The sequence below is a fragment of the Ammospiza nelsoni genome, chromosome 6, assembly GCF_027579445.1.
Source record: "Ammospiza nelsoni isolate bAmmNel1 chromosome 6, bAmmNel1.pri, whole genome shotgun sequence".
Lineage (NCBI taxonomy): Eukaryota > Metazoa > Chordata > Aves > Passeriformes > Passerellidae > Ammospiza > Ammospiza nelsoni.
Window position 1 is genome coordinate 21691713 of NC_080638.1, and position 14984 is coordinate 21706696.

The 14984-nt window shown below is 44.2% G+C and overlaps 1 protein-coding gene and 1 long non-coding RNA gene across 3 annotated transcripts in view; both read left to right on the plus strand.

The window, feature by feature from the left end:
• Positions 1 to 2276: 2276 nt before the first annotated feature.
• LOC132075165 (uncharacterized) lies at positions 2277 to 10845 on the plus strand. 2 transcript variants are annotated; one of them, XR_009418725.1, is made up of 3 exons: positions 2277 to 2322; positions 4755 to 4838; positions 9228 to 9520. It is a non-coding gene; the product is annotated as an uncharacterized LOC132075165 (long non-coding RNA). The 2 variants fall into 2 exon arrangements; XR_009418724.1 differs by lacking the exons at positions 2277 to 2322; positions 9228 to 9520 and adding exons at positions 9933 to 9983; positions 10736 to 10845 and having other exon boundaries at positions 4753 to 4838.
• A 2721-nt stretch (positions 10846 to 13566) lies between these two features.
• Positions 13567 to 14984, plus strand: part of PRR5L (proline rich 5 like) — a 41278-nt gene continuing 39860 nt past the window's right edge. Inside the window, exon 1 of the mRNA XM_059475375.1 lies at positions 13567 to 13618. The gene's annotated coding sequence lies outside the window, so the exon portion shown is untranslated. The remainder of the gene's footprint in view (positions 13619 to 14984) is intronic.

Consider the following 14984-nt stretch of genomic DNA (forward strand, 5'->3'; position numbering starts at 1 on the left):
ACAAAAAATTGCAGTTCTGCAGGTCGTGCAGTCACACTGTGCTGTGCCCTGTAGCTCTGTGATGCAGAGCAGCAGCTGTGACTGTGAGCACATGAGGTGCAAACCAAGCTGTGGTGAGGCAGGAGGGAGCTGTCAGTGGTGTGACTGTCACGCTCAGCGCATGAGCTTTGGCAGGTCTGGTTTGTCAAAGGTGGGAACTGTGTATTGGGTGCTTACTTCTGAAAGCAGAAAGTTCTGGTGTTTATATGGTGCATGTCCTGTTGGCTGTTACGAATTTAATGAAGGGCTTTTTCTTAATTCAGAACATTTTATGGCTGTGGTGTTTTATGTTTTTTTCCTCTCAGTAAACTGCAGAATGGAGCTTGCAAAACCTCCAGCCTCTTAGGACAGGCTGTGTTTAGCCCTGCCATCCCAAGGTACGTAGTTTGATGAGTTAGCTGAGTGTTTTACTATGCTGAAAAGAGCACCTAAGCATTGGTGTGCTTGTTGTTCTGTTTCCTCCTGGCTAATACATCCTGCAAACAATCTAACTTATTCCTTGTCCCCACAATGACAGCATTGTACAGCGCAACAGATCAGCATCAACTGATGTGTGATGCACGGTGCCTCATCGTACCAGAGACAGAATCAAAGGGCTACTGAAGAGTGCCACAGCTTTAAAAAAATGACATAGCTGAACCTAGAATTTGTTTTGTTTTGATAGCTGTTGTTCAAAACAGGCTCCTCAGTATATTTTCTGTTAAAAATATCTTTTGACATGTCTATAAAATTACCTTAGTTGAAGGGTAAACCAAATGATCACAACTCTAACATCAAGCCTAGGTAGTAATTCCCTGGCTAATAGCTACTGATGCTGCCCTGTCACTGGGGTGCTTGATTGATTTTACCCAGGCTGTGCATCCCCACTCTGACAGGTTGTATCAGAAGAGCCCTGCCTGGGGAACCAGCTCAGGAAAGACAGCTGTAGGCAGGGTTTTACTGTCGAGTGTTTTCCTGTGAAAACAATATGTTTGCTGAGGATATGTGTCAGCTCAGGAAGAGAATCTGTGCCTGCAACAGAGAGGCTGGACATTGGTAGGTCACTTTATAATTTCAGTGTGTCCACATACAATACAAACCTCTGATTATGAAATGCATATAATATATAAAATGTAAATACAGTGGTGTAAATGAGGCCTTAAAGGTTTCTCCACTCTCACCTGTAACTCTTTGTGCCAGTGCTACACAGGAGCACTGCTGTCTGAAGCCTCCTGTTGCAGCATCTTGCCAATGCACAGTGATGTTATGCAACTTCATTATGCAGTGACACAAATACCATGGAGCTGAAGCACTACTTTCAAGAAAAATTTATTCCAGCAGTAAAAAAAATGTTTAAATCAACACAAACACAAGGCTTTGGTAGTAAGGCAGCTCTGGGTCACCAACTGATCTGAATCAGCATGACTTGAAATGAAGCAGAATGAATTCTCATACCTTCAGATACAAGCTGTCAGAGTTTAGAGAAGTGTAGATACTTTACACCTCAGGAAATGTGTCTAAAAGTAGGAGCTCGTATACCAGCCTGGAAACAGCCATGTGTCAGCCTGTTGTGCCTTTTCTCTGCACTGTGGCTCTAGTGTGCAGTGAAGGGACAAAAGTGTGGGACAGAGCACAGCCATTGCAGCAGTTCTGCCTGCAATGCTTGTGATGTGGCTCCACTGGTGCTTCAGTTTGGATCAGGACTGTATTTTTTGATGCAAATCTTCTGAACATCTTTATTGCCTGTGCTTCTTTTTCCATCAGGGGCTGAATTTTGAGTGGAGGGGTTAGGTTCTGTTGAGTGAAATTAAACTGAAAAATGTTCTCCAGAAGTGTACCAAACATGCTCAGACCTCATTGGCATTCACTCTGGGGGATCCAAATGAAGGTGATTTGAATTGAAAAAAACAACACCTGGAATAGTGTGCATGTCAGATCTTCAGCAGCAACTGTTTGTGTAGAGCATCTATTCTACAGGTTCTTGGTCTGCTTGACCTTACCATGCAGATGGAACTTGATCTGATTTTTAATAGTAGTTGAGAGAACCTAGTTGTAGGGGGATAGAATAAAAGAAAATAAAGGTAGTGTAGAAAGTAATCTCACCCCTAAGGAGTTGCAGCTGGGCCGATTAGCAAAGATGAGGAACAGGCCTGACTTTAACAGGGCACAGCTGTAACCAGTGAGAAGAAGAGTGCTATTAAAGAGTGGGGTGCCTGGTTGAGAAGGGAACTGGAGTCAGTGGGTGCTTTGTGAAGGAGTAGGAGTCAGTGCTCTGAGGAGCTGCCCATGAGAAACACCAAGAAGGTATGGAACTTTTGTGATAAGGAGATAACAGTATGGAGTCCCTGCAATGAGATGACAGCACCTAGTGAAAATTAGGCTCCAAATTTTCAATTTCATTTTCCCCATAAATGAATTTGACCATGTGAAATTCTTACTCCTCCATATGCTATGATCATTAGTGAATTAGTGCTTATATAACATCTCTGAAAATTATTTGTCATTTCTGTAAATGTGCTGGTAATGGTGAGGAAGTTTACTAGTTTATTCTATAATATTCTCTAATATTTCACGGCTTATACAAGTGGTAAATATTTAAATTTTTGCTGAAAATGGACTCCCTTCAAGAGTGGAATGTTCCAGCTGAATCAGCACACAAAATTACAATGTAACTGTAGGAAGTTGAGGGGTAAAGGGGGGAATTGCATAAAGAATTCCATGTCCTAGGTAAAAATCAGCATATTGCAACCTAAGTTGGATTTGGAATTTTCCTAAGCATTTCTGAATGGAAAGGCATTTGAGATACTGTTTAATGTAAGGATTAAATTGATAAGTAAATGTTAAACAGTGTTTGGAGAAAGTTGGATGTTAATTAGTTACAGCTGCATTTTCAGCAGTTCTTACTAGAACTTTTTCTTAAGCAGAAGCAAACAGGAAGCATAACTCTTTCAGTATCACCACCGCTTCAGATTTGATTCAACTAGGAAATAAAAGTCTATAGTAACAAAAATTTTAAACCCCTGTTTTCTTCCTGGAACAGGAAATGTAAAAATAGGAATAGTCTACTTCCAAATTCTTCTAAAAGAGGTGAAAATGTGTCACTCATTCCATAAAAAAAACACTTTACAGTGTTTTTAAAACAGCAAGTACAGCGACCGAAGCAGCTTCATATATGAATATGCAGCATATTAAAGAACTGACAGAAAACATAAAAGCACACAGAAATCCTAGCTACCTTGGTTTTCAACATCACTATTACAAGGCCAAACCAGTATCAATCAATTTAATCTCTGTGAACTATGAACCACTGTTGATCCATAAAATCTAAGAGTCCAGACAATGGAATACTTGTTGATTTCTGACTGTTGGAAGAGAGCAATATCAATATTGCACTCAAAATCCCAGTCAAAATGGCTGTGATTATAACATGTAATTTAATTTTTTTAAAAATCATAACATTTTATTAATTAGATATTAGGTGCTTTATTGAGTAAATTGACAAACACTATTAGTATGTAGAATGCTCCAGAGACTCCCACTTTCATTTTCTTTTTTTTTTTTTTTCCCTCAAACACTATTTGGCTTGTTAATTACAAAAGGTTGAGAAACAGTTTTGTTACAATGCAGGTTTGGGCTTGGATATTAATCCTCAGTTAGAAACTTCCTGTCCCAATTCTCTCTTTGTCTCCGTCAGCTTAAAACCACAGTAAGCCTCAAATACTACATAATGCCAGCCCCAGTCATCTTGAAATGGGAGCCTCAGAGTCTAAAAATCTCCTTCTGCTGGAGTCATGAGAATCACTGTGTTTGAACAACCATTCCCATTTCTCAAGATAAGGAGGCAGGAGAGGACCTTTAATGTTTAAGGTCTGATGCATGGGCAACTACTTCACTAGAGAAGCAGTTGTGTTTGGGGGCACTTGAATAGACAAACCTCTCTCAAAATGCTGAGGCCAACTCTCCTCTCATCTTAGAGCAGGGATGTTTCTTCCAGAATACTTTCTTGGGAGCATCCAGCAGCCTGCATTCACCTCCTTCTGCAAATACGATTTACATGATTAGCTGGAACTGAGTCAATGCCCCCAGGCTAGGGCACAGGATACAGGAGGATTTTAGTACGAGTTGGGTTTCCTGGAGGGAAGTCCAGCTAAAGAGGAGTCTTGCATTCTCCTCAGTCTATTGTTCAGTCTGACTTGGACCCTGGTCTTTTCTGTTTACTCACTCAGACAGCCCGTGTCCCTGCATACCAGTCTGTGTGTGTACAGTAAACACTGGAAGCTCATTGTAGTGGTAATAAGGCATTGCGGCTACGAGAATCCCAATCTTCCTGGGTCAGCTGCTGACCTTGGTTCTTTCTGCCCTCTTGTCCCTGCTGGCAGGCTCCTGCAAGAAGGTAGGTGCAGGCAGTGTGTATCCTGTGCATATCCTGAGCACTGCTGCACGCTGCAGCTTTCATCAGATGAGAAAAGTACACGTATGCCAGCAAAATGTCTTTTGCAAGGCTTATGGAGCTGACAGAAATTTTGTTGCTTAGATTTCTATATTTACAAGAGAGGAAAGCTTTTTTTGGTTAGTTTTGTGACCACTGTGTGTAGAGAAAGGGACAGTATAGAATCACATAAAGGCTGGTTGAAATTAACTTCATTGACTTTGCAGTTCAGGCTGTGGCTGAACTGCAAAGTCATTTGGCAGCAACTTTAACTCCTGTTAACACTGTTCTCTCTGCCTCCTATCAGGAACATATGCCATGGAATTTTCTCCAGCAAAACACCTGTCCTGCACAGACTTTGGAAAACACAGACGTGAAAATAAATTCAAAGGTACCTGCAATTATAGAGGCAAAGTGATTGAACTGCAGGGAGCACCTTGTGTTAGCTTCAACTTAGCTAATACAGGTTAAAATATTGGTGGAGATGACTGAGAGAAGTCATCTTTCCATATGCTTTTCCTGTTCCTGTGGTCCACCTAAGGCATCTGTGTTTGGCTATTGTCAGAGACAGAAATCTGAGTTAAAGGGACCCATTCTGGCCCTCAATATGTTACATTGCCTAGTAACCAAATGCAAGCTGGCTGGGATCCCTGCTAGCCTACCTGAGCCAGATTTATGCAATCAGACACGTTTCCTATTTCCAGTTGCTTGTAACAATTGTATAATTGGACTAAGCCTCTCTTAGTGGTAGAACTACTAATTTTTAAACAGGCTGATAATTCATGGTGATAATGGATCTGTCAGACGACATGTAGGTGCCCTTGCTTTTGCAGCTCACTTCCAAATTCCCCTGCCTAGTCCTGAAAATCACCTCTCCCCATGCTGGGTGCAGCCTAATGCAGAGTCCCTTAATGAAGCACATGTCCCAGCTGCAGGAGAACACCACAGTCTGTCCCTGTCACTCTCTGCATTTGTACCTTGCTGGGCAGAGCTCCTGGCCCAGGAGGTGACACAGTGCCAGCCAGGCCTTGCTTCACTGCACTGTCATCAGAGCTGCTCGTCTCCACAGCTCAGGACTGTGCCTCTCCTTAGCCGTGACCTAGCAGAGGCACCTTCTGGTGCAAGGGAAGGATGGGAGACAGACTGCCTGCCCAGGGCATGATGGGCATGAATCTAGTGAATTATAATCCAGAGTCAATGACTGTTTCCTTGGAATGTTTTTACCATTTTGATTTCGTATGTTTCAGCAAGGTGCAAAAATAGTGGGGAAGGAAGGCAAGGGGGGAGGGAGAGAGGAAATGAAGGAGAAGAGGCAAGCTGGTTTATTTGCTGAATTTTATTGGTTGCAAAGCCCAAGTGTTGTCCCTGTGTCTGTTCTAGAGAGTTGGCACCACATACACACACAAAAATTTCATATTTCCTTTAAACGGCTGAAATTCCAGTCTGGCCTGGCAGAAGGGTAAATTCCACATAAAGAGCAGCCTCCATAGAGAGTTTTTGAAAATAAATCAAAAACCTGCGAGACTGAGAAAAATTCTGAAAACTGGTGATATGTCAAACTGATCTACTCAGCTTCAAATTGGCACAGTTGGGATATGACTGCCCCCCACAAAAATGCAGAGCCTTAGACACAGATTCCACAGCTGGTGTTCAAAAACCTGTGTTAGCTCACTGGAGAAGTGTGTCTGTACACACAGCCATGTGGCCACCATAAAGTGTTACTCATAAGACATATGAACATGTGCATATGGGATTCTTGAGTTAAATGCATTTATTCTGACAATCACAAGCTGAATTCCACAGGTGCACACGCCCTTCTGGCTTGCAAAGACTCATCCTATGCAGTAGGTCGATATACAGTCTGCATCTTCCTTTATGCAGTGCTTTTGGCACCTTGTATCCTTCCTCCTGGTTTATTGTGTGTTCTGGGACAAAGGCTCTATGTGATAACAATAGATAATTTGGGATCAGAGGCATCTGATAACATGGAGGAATCCTATGAAGCTGTCCTTCATGTTACCATCCATGTCCCTCCCACAAGCTGTGCATACTATAGGTGTTTGCATCTTGCTCTGTATATTAAAATGCAGTTCACATTTCAAATGCCTCTGCTTGCTCTCCAAGCCTTCTCATCCTCCCTAGTTTAATGTATCGATCTCTTCTATGCCAGAGGTCACTGACACTCCTCTGTGAGACAGGAGTTGGTCAAGAAAGAGGCATGTAGTTACTGAGTTGTGACTCACTCATTCTGCCAGGCCTTTCTCTGTGCAGTTAAACACAGAATGGCCAAGGGTTTTCTTCTCACCCCACACAGACTCCAGCCATCTTCCCCACAGCACAACCTCATTCCTGGGCAGACAAAATAAGATCCCTTAGCCAGTAAAGGCATCTTCCAGTGTGCTCAGCACTGCTACGTCTGGAAAAGATGACCTGGCAATTACAGTGAAAGTCAAGAGTAGATGAGTAAAAAAGCACCAAGCTGTAAACATGTACATTCTGTCCGTGGCACCTGGCTGCATTCTACCATTCCTCCATTTATGAAGGAAGGCAGGGTCATCTCAGGGAGGTGAGGAAAAGTTGTCAGCAGCTGTGCTAAATCAACAACATAAGCCACAAAACAACAAGACTCTTGCTCCTAGAGGAAAAGGCATGTCTGCCCATCATCCCACCAACTGTGGGATGGATGAGGCTTCAAGTTTCTCCCACATTCTCTCTGAATATAAATATAGGCAGAGCTACTCTGATCCCTTTTGGTACAGCACATGATTTCCTCATGGCTCCTGACTAAACTGATCCTTGTGCCAGTCAGCTCAGGAGGTGAGCATGTCCTTCTGCTGTGTGCACACAAATTTGTTTTCAGCTGGCTCTGAGAGCTACATCAAAGTGACGGTTCCAAAGGCATTTAGGAGTTTTAAGGAGGAAAGCCTGTTTTGTTCTCACTAAGAGAAGTCTACCCCCAGTAGTGACTTTCACTGTGTTGGAGTGCTTCTGTTCTGCAGAGCCCAGCATGGTCTGCAAATGAGGTGTAGAAAGTGAGAAAAAGACTGACTGAAAACCAAGAGATGAATCACACCAAGTCAAGAATGAGTAAAGGAAGCCACCTTAGAAACCTCCTGTAATTAGAACAGTATGACTTGGTATCCATTCACCAGTGTTCACTCATTTCACCTTAAGAACGATGCCAGCTTTCAAAGACAATATAACCCAAAGCTGGTGCCAGCAGACAGCTGATATATGAAATACCAAACCTCTCTGCTGCTGGTAACTGAGCCCTTGGCCAGCTTGCCAAAATGACCCAAATTGCCCCCTATGGTGAGCTCTTTACTGGCACAGCCTACAGATCCTAAATGGCCATGGAGCTGGCTCACAGCAGGACAGCACACATGGCAGAGAAGCTTGCAGCTCAATTTCAGGCCTGTCCTTACACTCAGAGAACACAGCGAGGTTCTCCTGGCCTTTTAGGCTGGTGTTGTGGTGGACCTCACACAGCACTGGGTCCAATTGTCTTTTTGAGATGCCACCAACAGCACAAAGCGAGGTCAAGCTCCCTGTGAGCAGTGAAGGCAGTGTCATCTTTGTAACCCAGCTCATCTTCCTGGCCCAGTTTGCTGTGCAGTCACAGAGACATTGATGGCACAAGGGAGGGCAGTGCTGGCCAGAGCCAACAGCCAAAGCCAGTGTGAGATTGCTTTTTTCAGTGGCAATCACAGCTGACTTTGGTGCAACTAAGATGTAAGAAACTGAAGTAACATGAAGACAGGAGTGGAACTGTGGTGATAAGTAGAGAAGGACAGGCCAAGAGAGGGAAGGAAAAGGTATTGCTTTCAAAGTGAGAACTGACTTTTGTAGCACTGCTCTGCATAAATATGAGTGAAGATTATATTTTTGAAGGCTGGAGGAAAAGATATCACAGTTATCTTGATATGAAGTGACTGAGGTCAGGCTAAGATATATTACTCTGTGGGTAAGAAAGGACATTATTTGAAAGAGGACATCTAGAAAATATCTGGAAAATTTAGACATTGCCTGAAAATGAGAACTTAGAGAAATAATAGTCTGACTTAAAAACAATGCCCAAATAAATATGTGTGTGTGTATTTATAGTTAGTATAGTAAGTTCAAAAAGGAAGAAAAGGGACTGAAGCAGAAAAGGCAACCATGTACCAGTAACTTAATTGGTCTGTGTGTGTGAAATTACCTGAAGTCAAGATGAAGAAGAATAGAAGTGACCAAAAGAAAAAAGCCCTCCCAGAGGAAGCCAAAGGATGATACACTGATGAAGCAATTAAGGAGGAAAAGGAAACTGTAAGATGGAAAATGAAAGGCAAAAGGACTGCCATGTGTTTCAAAGATTGCTGACACGTGTGAGAAGACGGGAACTGCTCTGAATCATGGTACTTAGAAAATGGGACACACCACTCTGGTGTGGGAGGTATAGAAACCAGATTGGAGAGGGTTTAGGTGGATGTGTAAGATTCCAAGTAATGAACTTAAAGATTCAATTTACTGACCTCAGGGATGAGAGGCCAAGAGGGAGTTGGAGCAGATGGAGATGCTGGAGAGACAAACGAAGTCAGGAGTGTGATGGGAAGACTCAAAGTAGGAGGCTGGAAAGAACAGTTTGTTATGCTTGCTTGTGACCTTTGGAAATTTATATTACGGTGTCTAGCAGGGTTTAGTGTAAGGAATACTGGTTGCCACTGCCTTTGCCTGGCTCTGATTTGTGGTGTGACTGTAAAGCATCAAACACAAACATACTTCAGTTATTTTCTCCCTTTAGGTCTCTGCCCGTGGGTTATTTTGTTGTTTGTCTTCTCCTCGAGGTTTGCCACTGGCGTGACAAACAGCGCTCTACAGAGGAGGAGGCTCTAGAAACACAGAAATTAAAGATGGAAAATTCCTCTGTAAACGATCAACTAGCCCACTGTGCTTGGTAGGCCAAGGGATAAACACTGTGTTGTGCTTATTTAAAATACCGCAAGAAGTCTCCCACAGCAACTGCTCCACCAGGCAGCGGATCTTACAGCCAAGCCATTGTGACAGTACCCATCCTAATCTTCTTGCCTTGTTTCATCCTAGTTTCTCCCTCCTCACAATAAAAATGCTCTCACTTCTGTAAACCAAAATAGCTGTTCTCCCACAACTGTGTTCATTTTTTTGCAGCGTTGTGTCCTACACACCGTGCACAGCTGTATTTAGTTCTTTCAACTCACGTGACAGGTCTCTAAATCAATCCTCATCACTTCTGCTTTTTAAAAATAATTCATTTATGTTTACTGATGTCTTTTTGATGAGAAGATAGTCAGCATTGAATGCAGTATTCCAAAGTGTTTCCACAACACTACCAGTAACAGAGGCTTTTGTTACAGTTTCTGTTTATGAACTCTACTATCCCATTGTTTTCTTGTTTCTGGTTTTTTTTCCCCTCCCATCATCTCAAATTATGGGCCTGTCTAATTTACTGGCTGCTTTCCTGCTATTTTAGGTCTCTCTCAGCATTACAGCTTCTGAGAATTCATCTTCTCAATGAGTATCTGTGAGTTGAATTATTTTTTGACAGATGTAGTAGTATTCCCTGTGGAACTACATTTTGTTTCCTGAATATCATTTGTGCCAGAGCTTTGACTTGTAAAATTAATAGCATACCATACCCTCAACCCCACAGCTTAGAGGTGTTTCCTTTCCTTCCCCTTCCATCCCCAAGCTTGAAATCATAAAAATGAACATTAAATGGCAACCAAAGAAAAAATATTTTTTTATTCTCTTTGAAAGAGTTGTTTAAGCTTCATGGCATCACTGTACATGAAATTTTCTCACTACAGCCCCAAGAGAAACATTAATTGCTTTGTTAAATGATTTCCAGTCTCACTGAGGATTACCAGACATGTCCTCCCTGTCTGAGATGTGATAGGAGCTTGCTGCTCCCAGCTTATCCCCATTTGTCTGCCCCATACTGCTTGCAAGAATCTGCAAGGCAACTTTAAATGTAGCTATTGCCTAATCCTTTGTTGCCAAAATCATCTACTTTAGTTGAAGTATTTTTTTTTTGCTGGCCCCTCCTCCCCACCACACATTGGACAGATGCAGGACCTGCTGTCCTTGCAGATGGAAAGGGCAAGAGATGCTTGTAGATAGGATAAGAATAAAATGTAGGTTGATGACTTCTTAGCCTGTTTTAGCTGCAACCCTCAGCTATTTGAAATTAGTGTCAGGATTGGTAATGCTCTTCAGAAATGATGACTCTCCTCACTGCCCTCCTCACAGACTACTCTGTGGGTCTTTTCCCAGGACTCTTTTCTGGGAAGCACATGATGCTGAGGACCTGTTGGATCACACAGCCAAAGCCAAGGTGATACCTTGTGGGTTCATCCCATCATCAAGTGCATTATAAGCAAACCAATAAAAGGTCACATCTGTTAGTCACAACTCTTGTGGTTAGGCTCCTATTGAACAGCAGGCTGTGTGACAGCAGGGCGTGTGTGCGCTCAGTCCCGCTGTAGAGTGTGCTGCAGAGAGGATGTGTGGTGTTAAGGCAGAGTGGCAAAAACAAAATTAAGGCTGTAGCTATTTTCCACATGGCTGTTCATTATAGAAATGTCTGTGGCAACATTGTTGATGCTGTCAGTTTGCCTGCTGTTCAGTTCTCTGAGACGATGCTGTAGGACAAGGCCGTAGAAGAGCCCGTTCCTCTCACAGAAAGCACACAGCCGTGCATCTGCACCACACATTGTCTTTGGGGCAGGGAACAGACACCTGTGAATTAGCACTTGTCTGTGTAAGGCAGAGTTTTCTTTGAAAACCATGTTCTTCTTTTCTTGCTCAAACCACAGCTAAAAGGGGAAAAGGAGCAATTCAATTTTCTCATCTGTCAACCTGAACACAAGTCTTTTGTCTTCAGATCCCTTTTACTGCTACCTTATTCCACTTGGGCAAGCTGTAGGGCAGGATTTACCTTATCTAATTATGAAAGCTAGGTGTGTTTTACATGGACTCAGATAGCTAAAGGTAGGTAAAATTAATCCCATCTAATTCTTTTATCTCTTTCTGCTGGACTAATATTTCTAGTTGTCTTTTTTCGTCTGTCTTTGCCATATATTAAAGTCTTCCCAGTAGCTGTGCTCCTGCATAACATATCTGGAGGCCCTCACTCTCAAAGACTATTTTCTTTCCACAGAATCCTCACTTCTCCTAATGAGGAAATTAAAGAGGACCTCCCCTTTCCTTCTGGTGTGGTGGCAGGGGTCTCTTCAGCTCTTTCCTTCCTCTCTTCCCACAAATGAGAGTCCAGCCATACATCAGGATGGTCACAGTAAATCTGTGCTGTGGCAGTGATGTCCCTCAGTGGTAGTCCTGAAGCTAGAACCACATGGGTACGACAGTGACCTTTTCTTTCAAAAACCTTATGCAGGAATTTGTCCCACACCTGAAATGTCTTGTCAAATTTTGACTCATAAATATGTGAGTAAAAGTTTGGGGAAAGATGCCAGCTTGTAGGATAGTGTTTTAGTTTTTTTTAGAAAACCTGGGAATTTCACTTAAATGGAGCATGGCACCTGAACAAATATGTCAGGTCACCAGACCCTTCACCTGAAAATTCCTTAGGATTTTTGCTGGCCCATGGCAAACAGCTGAAGTACAGTAAGTCCCATCCTTGCTTTGCAGCCCATCTACCTGCAGTGATGGTCACTGCCCAGCTATACCATGAGTCAGCTTGGGATCACCACTCAAACTCCACTTCAGCAACGCTCTCTCTGAAAAATAACTAACTGTTGGCTTGAAAAGCAGGTGCACAATGAATGACAATATGCACTTTCAATTATTCATAGATTAACCAATTTTATATTCTGGGTAGGTATCGACTCTCATCGTACGACACATGAGTCTGGGACAGGAAATATGTTTTTGTATGTGTTCATAAGCTTGCAGTAAAGTCTTGTCTGCAATCTCTAGGTAATGATTTCATGTTCATAATAGTAAATCCAAACTAGTAGAAGCACTGGGCAGCAGGTAAGGTTCGCAGTACCCCAGTGAGTCTTTGTTTTAAACATCTGGAGACAGAAAAAAGAGACGCGAGAATACCTCTCCTACAAACACATATGGCAGCTGTTCTTATCTAAGCTTACTATGGATATTGACACAACTTAAAAGTGTTAAAGGATCCCAGCATAAGCTAATGGATTTACATACTGGTTTCAGAGTAGCATCAGCTTTTTCCATTCTGAGACCAAGATGCGACTTGGTTGTAAAGTTACAATTGGAATTCTCTTAACAAGGAGTGCATCAGGTGACCAAGCTTCACCAGTATAGAGCATAATTCACAAAACGCTCTTAAACAGTTTAAGAAAATTTCACTATTTTACCAGTTTGGTTTGTCTCCTTTAAGCACTTAAAAGTCTCAAGTGTTTTCAATTAATAAGTAGCTCTCCAAAAGACAGCGCAACTATTTGACTTACATGTTCCATGCGACTGCTCCCTGATTGCAACTAATTGCGGCTTTTAATGTCTTTAAGGACCCCGAATTACGCGTGGTTTTGTTCAGCAGTTTCCTGTCTGATGCCTGCTGTAGGCTGTGACAGCAGAACAGAGCAAACTGCACGGCGCTGCGGCTGCCAGAGGAACCTTGAACCATGAGATCAAAATAAAATAAACCCCAACTTTAACCGGCACATCCCTTCCCCCGTGCTGCAAGACCCGTTGTTTTGGCTGGGTGCGCCCCGAGCCGGGCCAGCGTCTCCCGGCCGAGCCGGGACCGGGAGCGCCCCGCGGGACGAGGGCCGGCCGCCCGTCCCCGGCAGGGGCCTCCCGAGCTCCTCCATCCTCCCCATTGCCTTTCTTTCGCTCAAGGTCAGAAGAATTTAAACTTCCTGACTCCGCGTGACGGGAGGGGTACCCCGGGCGGAGCGGGCCGGGAGCCGGGGAAGGCAGGAGGGCTGGCCCCGCTCCGCCCGGCCCGGCCCGGCCGGCTCTTGTCTCGGCGGGGAGGAGCCAGCCCGGGGCAGGCTGCAGCAGCAAGGGCTGGCCGGCCGCCAGGGAGTGTAAAATCCTGGCCGGTGGGTGGCAAATTTCGCCAGATCGCGGCGAGGAGACAGCGCGTCCGTGCGTCCGTCCGTGCGTCTGTCCGTGCGTCTGTCCGTCCGTGCGGGCAGCGGCAGCCCGGCAGCCCGGCCCGGGGTGAGTGCGAGCCGCGAGCTCGGGCGCCGGCCCCGCTCGGCCGGGGGGGCTCGGGCCGGCGGCGGTGCCGCAGGGGATGGATGTTTGCCGGGGGGCGGCTGCGGAAGGGAGCGGGCTGGGCCGGCTCCCCGCGCTCCGCCGTGCCTCCGGAGCGCAGTGCAGGCAGGAGACCTGGGTAAGTTCTCCATTTAAAAATATTAAAAATAGACCCTCCGGCTCCATAGTGCTGCCGAGTGAGTCATTTCCAAACCAAATGTCTTAGTCTAACCCTTCCCCCCAGGAGATGCAATAATTCTGAAACCGGGTGGAGGGAAAGAGATTCTTCTCCCGTCTCTCTCTAAACAAATTGAATTAGCACGTAGAGACAGAAGCCAAAAGAGTAGCTGGCCACCTGTTTAACAAAGTGAAGCGTAGCTCCATCCCTTTCTCTCTTCCCTTGTACCTCTGCCGTGCTGTCGCCGCCCATTTTTCCCCAACGTGCACTCGCAGCCCCTCTGCCCTAGGAATATTTACAGTGCTTTCCAATTTCGTGGGCATAATCTACTTTCCAGTTCCTTCCACTGCCAAACACATTCACTGCCACCGTCTTCTCCATGGGACATCAGCCACAGCCTCGCATCATTCCAGCAGTCCCCCAGTCAGTGCAGCTCCTGGCTGTCTATGCTGAAGAGAGTAGTCCAAAGCACAGCTATTTTTTTCCGCCTTTTCCAGTCATATGATGATTTGTTCATGTAAGTGAGCTGTCTTGACTAGAGGGATGTTTCATTTGTCAAAAACAAGTGCTGAGCGTATTTATAGGCAATGCTGCAATTTTGTGGTGTGAAAGACCTCGGTTATGCAGAGCTCGCTGGTACCTGGATCAGCATGCAGGACCTGTTCACATCTCGCCTGTAGTGCTCTCTGTGTGTGCATATTTCATGTATATACCCACAGATCGTATTTCATGGTGAGGCAGCATGCACAAAACACAGGAACTGGCACACAGGTTGCATATTTCTTTTTCTTAAACAGATGCCACAGTCCAGCTGTGCAGTAGCTCCTGACCGTATAGCTCTAAATCAGAGGAGATGACGCTGTGGTCTACTAATGAACTGACTGTCCTGAAAACCTCCTAGCTGCAAGTAAAATCCTATCTTCTTACCTCTGTGAAGAACTTTGTTAGCAAAAATGTTGATGACCAAAGTTTTTTTTGTCTCAGGACAAAAAATGACCTACAGTTGAAAATCTGTGCAGTAAATTATGTCGGCTGTTTTACAGCCATGACAAGGATGTTAGATTTGAGAACGTGATCTGTGGCAGCAACCCAAAACTTAATGGCATGTCTGTGTAGGAGAATTGTGATGTAAAAGCACTGGCATTCTTTTTT